Genomic DNA, 6,000 nt, shown 5'->3' on the forward strand with positions numbered 1-6,000 from the left:
TCCAGGCTCCCAGCTGTCAGCACAGAGCCCGACGCGGGGGCTCGAACCCACGAACCATGAGATCGTGACCTGAGCGGAAGTCGGACGCTTAACCGACTGAGCCACCCAGGCGCCACGATGCTATGAATCCTAATTGTCAGTTTTATTATGGAAGAGGTATGAATGGATGGCATCATATAAATATGAACAACCTTGCTGATCCTCTACTGGTATTTGAAGTCGGCTGTAAATTTCTATTGTTTCAAAGGCAAGTCATTGCTTATTAATGACTTCAATTTCTATCCATGCATTCCCTGAATGAAACATTATTGCCTGACCTAACACAGCAAATCCATCCTTTTCAAAACTGTAAACATTAGATTTGGATAGAAACAAAGCCGCGATGCTCTACAGGAAGCAAACTTGGTCACATCAGGAAAATTTTCATCCAAATGAGATAAAGAAGTTGATTAGGAGAGACTCACAAGAGGAGCAGGTTGTCGTCTGAGCTGGTCTACGGTTAAAAAAAATAATAATACTAATAACAAATAAATAATAAAAATTGAAATAAATCTTGTTTCCTTTCTGCTGTCAAAAGCTCTGTATAAAAACAACAACAAAAAAGCTGGGATTTCCAACTCATAGAACGGGAGATCAGATTTGTAGTTGCAAGAGGTAGGGCGTGGACAAAGGTCAAAGAGAGCAAAACTCTGGTCCTAAGGCAAATAAGCGCTAGGGATGTAAAGTGTAACAGTGTTGATTATAATGAACACTGTCGTGTGGCATAGAGGGAAATTGTTAAAAGGAGCAGATCCTGGGAGCGCGTGGGTGGCTCAGTCAGTTGGGAACCCGACTGTGGCTCGGGTCCTCATCTTGTGGTTCGTGGGTTTGTGGGTTTGTGGGTTTGTGAGTTCCAGCCCCACGTTGGGCTCTCTGCTGTCAGTGCGGAGCCTGCTTTGGGTCCTATGTCCCCCCTCTCCCTGCCCCACCCCGCTTGCTTGCTCTCTGTCTCTCACTCTCCCTCTCAAAAATAAACATTAAAAAAAGAGAAAGAGTAGACTGTAAGACCTCTTATACAAGAAACAACAACAACAAAAAATCTATGTTTATTTGAGATACGGAGGTTAAGTGAAATTACTTTGGTTACGATGGCATGACATACTATGTAACTCCAATCATTATCCCACACACGGCAGACTCGTACAATGCTGTACATAAATTGTATCTCATTAAAACGGGGAAAAAAAGAGTTGGTTCTGAGGACAGCGGTGAAGGAAGGCATAAAGTGAGCGCAAGGAATGGGCCAGCAGAGATTTTCCACAGGTGAAGAGGAACCCGGGAAACAGGGCAGAGAAGGGGGCGAGGAGAGGTATTCAAGAACCTCAAGAAAGTGAGCCTGAAGCTGAGCTGATGAGAGAACCTGGTGCGTCTCTGTTGCATTTCTCCAAGCACCTAACACCCTTCTGAGCAAATCCCTGGTACATTACAACCCTGCCGTTGCAATAAATAATTCATTCACGGTTGTGTGTAGGGAGGAAGGAAACGGCACCATTTTGACTTTCAACGGGGACTTCCACTTTTTCTTCAGGGAAAATAAGTACTTCTCACCTCTGCTAACATCGATTGCAAGGAAGGCGGTACGCAAATTTCTATACCTGGCTGGCAAACAGCATTATTTGCCTGCCTTTGAATTCAGAAGCTGTCACTTCTGGGTTTCTTTTGTAAGACACAGTTCCCATAACAACATGAGGAGCCAGACCTCTCTGGGACCTCCTGCGGAGCTCTGGAATCTTCTTTGCCTCAGAGGAAGGGAAGAGAATGCCAGCAATCCTGCCCAGGCTTCCTTGTTGACGTGCACTTATATTCGGAAGTGGGGCAATCAGCACCACCAAGGGCAAATCCACTCTGCTCCCAGGTTACTGTAAATTACGCAGCATTTCAAATGGCAAAGCTGCATTTTTAAACGTATCAGCTAATGACCGAAAGAAGGAGCTATTATAAAATATTCTCAGAGTCTGAAAAATAGATGTATGTCTCAGGGAAAGCCAGTGATGTTGATAAGGCCTCTCTACATTTCAAAACATTGTATAAATATGTGTGCATGAAAACATTTGCATATATACTTAAATATATACGTAGAGCCCTTAGAAAAGATTAGTCACTTAAATTTTCTAAAGAATAGTGGTTTAGGGGAAAAAATGATATCAACAGAATTTAGGGCAATTAGTACCTTAGATGCATAACTCTGCTAGTAGAGACCCCAAAGCAAACATGTTTAAATCTTTTTTTTTGGGGGGGGGGGCGCTTGGGTGGCTCGGTCGGTTAGGCGTCCGACTTCGGCTCAAGTCATGATCTCGCGGTCTGTGAGTTCGAGCCCCGCGTCGGGCTCTGGCCTGACCACTCAGAGCTTGGAGCCTGTTTCAGATTCTGTGTCTCCCTCTCTCTCTGACCCTCCCCCATTCATGCTCTGTCTCTCTGTCTCAAAAATAAACGTTAAAAAAAAAAAATTAAATCTTTTTTTTTTAATTTTTTTTTTTTTAACATTTATTTATTTTTGAGACAGAGACAGAGCATGAATGGGGTAGGGTCAGAGAGAGGAGACACAGAATCTGAAACAGGCTCCAGGCTCTGAGCTGTCAGCATAGAGCCCGACGCGGGGCTCGAACTCACGGACCGCGAGATCATGACCTGAGCTGAAGTCGGACCCTTAACCGACCGAGCCACCCAGGCACCCCTCAAAGCAAACATGTTTAGAATAAAGCTCCAAATTCAGAGGAGTAGCCAGTGAATTACAAAGTAGCACAGAAATACCTAGAAATGTCCTATTTTTAATAAATCCACTTCATAGTTGCTTTTTACTTTTTTAGTAATTTTTGTTATGGTTATTTCTATATTGCGATTAATGACTATATTATCTCTAATTCATTATTAACATTTAGCGAGACCAAAAATGATTGGCTGGGGCATGGTAATATCTCCGTAATGTAAGGTTGCAACAATAGATCACTTTCTCTTCACATTATTTTATATCTCTAGACCTGCTGTAATAGTCCAAATGATTCCATTATACAGGTATTTTTTCATAATAATATTAAATTACCTTTACCTCTTCCATAAATTGTACATAGTGATTTGTGCTGTGCCCGTCTTCTTTTCTTCTGCTAGTTGAAATGAGGATTTGCCACGTGATTTTTTAACCCCAGCTCTCCCAAGGACACCCCTTCTGCATTTGAAAAAAAATAAAAATAAACAAGATAATGGACAAAAAAAAAGTATGCTATTGTTAACTGACCAACACTCACAAGATGAGACTAAAGGGGTTCTTCTAAATCAGATGGTCTCAATTTGATTTTTTCCCTTCACTACATTTAAGTTGGTTTGATTTGTTATGTTGCACAATACCGTGAAATTTTTCGTAAAATTTTAAGAATTCCGATTTTATAAAGCTACATTCTCTTCCTTCATGTGAGTGGTGACTGAATTAAATTTAACTTTATCCTATCCATACTAAAGGGCAAAAGTATACTTAATAAAATTATTATTTATAGTTGAATTCTTCTTACGCTAATACGACAATGGCGTTTTGTTGAGTAGAATATTTTGCATTTGGGATTTGTGTGATGTTTTCTCATGGTCAGGCTCAGGTTATGCATTTTAATTCAGAATATTACAGAAGAGATGTGCTCTCAACATGCCACGTCTGTATACAGATAATATCTGTCACTCAGTCAAGACGTTCTCTGGTTTCCACCTTATACAGTGATGGTTTTTCCCTTGCTGTTATTTAGGGGAGACTTTTCAAAAACGTTCCATTATCTTTCTTCATCAAAATCCGTCCCCCCACTTTAGATTTTTTCCATTTTTGTTTTGTTTTGTTTTTGTTTTCGTTTTTGTTTTTGTTCTGCTTCACCTTAAGGAGTTGCCATTGTTCGGCTTCACATTGGCATGTCCCTGAAGGAGTGTCTCTTTCCAGATTTGGAAGGGCCATTTGTTCTGTGAACTCGGTTATCAAATGGATTCTTGAAAAGTTGTTAATTTTCTCCATACTGGGTTTTCCTGTCACAAGGGTAAGAGCTTCTGTTTTTTAGCTCTCTCCTTCTCCGAGCTGAAATTAGAATTCTCTGTTTCTGGCATTTGAATGTTTAATCCATCTGGGGCCGATTCTTGTATATACAACTAATTTTAGATTACTTATTTATATTTACATTTTGGTACTTTCATATTTATCTTCGTATGTCATAAGGAAAGATAAAGAGTTTGAAATTGCCCTATCCCTTGGTAGTTGAGTGATTTCACTTTTAGTATGGTGCACCAAAGGGGGTAATCGGCACTCTGAAAACAAAGAACTTATGGGGACAACTCATTACGATTTGGAACAGTCTAGAAAGAAGCTATCTAGAAGTTACCTTAGACAGGTTTATAACATTTCAAGTATCATTCTCTTTAAACCCCAAGGTTATTTCACTAAGAGACTCATTAATGATTCTTTTGCTTTAGACTATTGGAGTCATGCGTTTGGGTCAAATTTCTATCTCAGCCTTTCTCTTATATTTGTCTCTTCTTAGGTCCCATTAGTGTCTTCCCTTGTCTGGTAGCTTTCTTGTGTCTGCAGGAAAGTTTCAGGCTACTGCCTGTAGTGAAAAGGACTTAAGATTTGGAGTCACAGCGATCTGGGTTTGAGACCTGGCTGTCAGACTTTGGCCTAGTTATTTAATACTTAAGACACTCAACTTTTATATCCGTGCCACATATACCACTAGGCTATTTTAATTGTTACTAGCTTAGGGCGTTTCTCTCTTTTTTAAAAACATCCTTCTTGGGGCGCCTGGGTGGCTTGGTCGGTTAAGCGTCCGACTTCAGCTCAGGTCATGATCTCACGGTCCGTGAGTTCAAGCCCCGCGTCGGGCTCTGTGCTGACAGCTCAGAGCCTGGAGCCTGTTTCAGATTCTGTGTCTCCCTCTCTCTCTGCCCCTCCCCTGTTCATGCTCTCTCTCTCTGTCTCAAAAATAAATAAACGTTAAAAAAAATAAAAAATAAAAAAAAAAAAAAAACATCCTTCTTGGGGCGCCTGGGTGGCTCAGTCGGTTGAGCGTCCGACTTCGGCTCAGGTCACGATCTCGCGGTCCGTGAGTTCGAGCCCCGCGTCGGGCTCTGGGCTGATGGCTCAGAGCCTGGAGCCTGCTTCCGATTCTGTGTCTCCCTCACCCTCTGCCCCTCCCCTGTTCATGCTCTGTCTCTCTCTGTCTCAAAAATAAATAAACCTTAAAAAAAAATTTTAAAAACCCATCCTTCTCAAACTGGATTCTTCTCTGAGGTCACCTGTACCTCAGTATGGGTCTGTGAATTCCAGTTCCTCACGTGACTGCAGAACCTCACCGAACCCAAATTCTCTCTCCTTAGCTGGCGGCCATGTCTTCAACACCGTGTATGAGCTGATGATTTTTCAAATTCTTCCTCCAGTCTTGAACTTCTTTGGTGCCAGCTGGAAGCCAAATGTCTAGGTAGCATCTTACGTCCCGCTCCGACAGCTGCTTCAAACTTAACGTTTCCAGGACGGACCCTTTGATGTCTACTGGGTAATATGCTTCGCTCTCAATGATCCTCTTTTCAATAAATAGCATCAACCTTTATCTAGCTGTTTTGAAGCAAATAATTTGGAGTTATTCTTGACTCCCCTCTTTCTTTATAGCCTGTGTCCAGTTTGTCAGCAAATATACCTCCTGGATCCTTTGAAACATATCCACTATTGGGGCGCCTGGGTGGCGCAGTCGGTTAAGCGTCCGACTTCAGCCAGGTCACGATCTCGCGGTCCGTGAGTTCGAGCCCCGCGTCAGGCTCTGGGCTGATGGCTCGGAGCCTGGAGCCTGTTTCCGATTCTGTGTCTCCCTCTCTCTCTGCCCCTCCCCCGTTCATGCTCTGTCTCTCTCTGTCCCAAAAATAAATAAAAAACGTTGAAAAAAATTTAAAAAAAAAAAAAAAAAAAAAAAAAAAAGAAACATATCCACTATTGCACCCTAGTTA

This window comes from Panthera tigris, chromosome B3 (genome assembly GCF_018350195.1).
Source record: "Panthera tigris isolate Pti1 chromosome B3, P.tigris_Pti1_mat1.1, whole genome shotgun sequence".
NCBI lineage: Eukaryota > Metazoa > Chordata > Mammalia > Carnivora > Felidae > Panthera > Panthera tigris.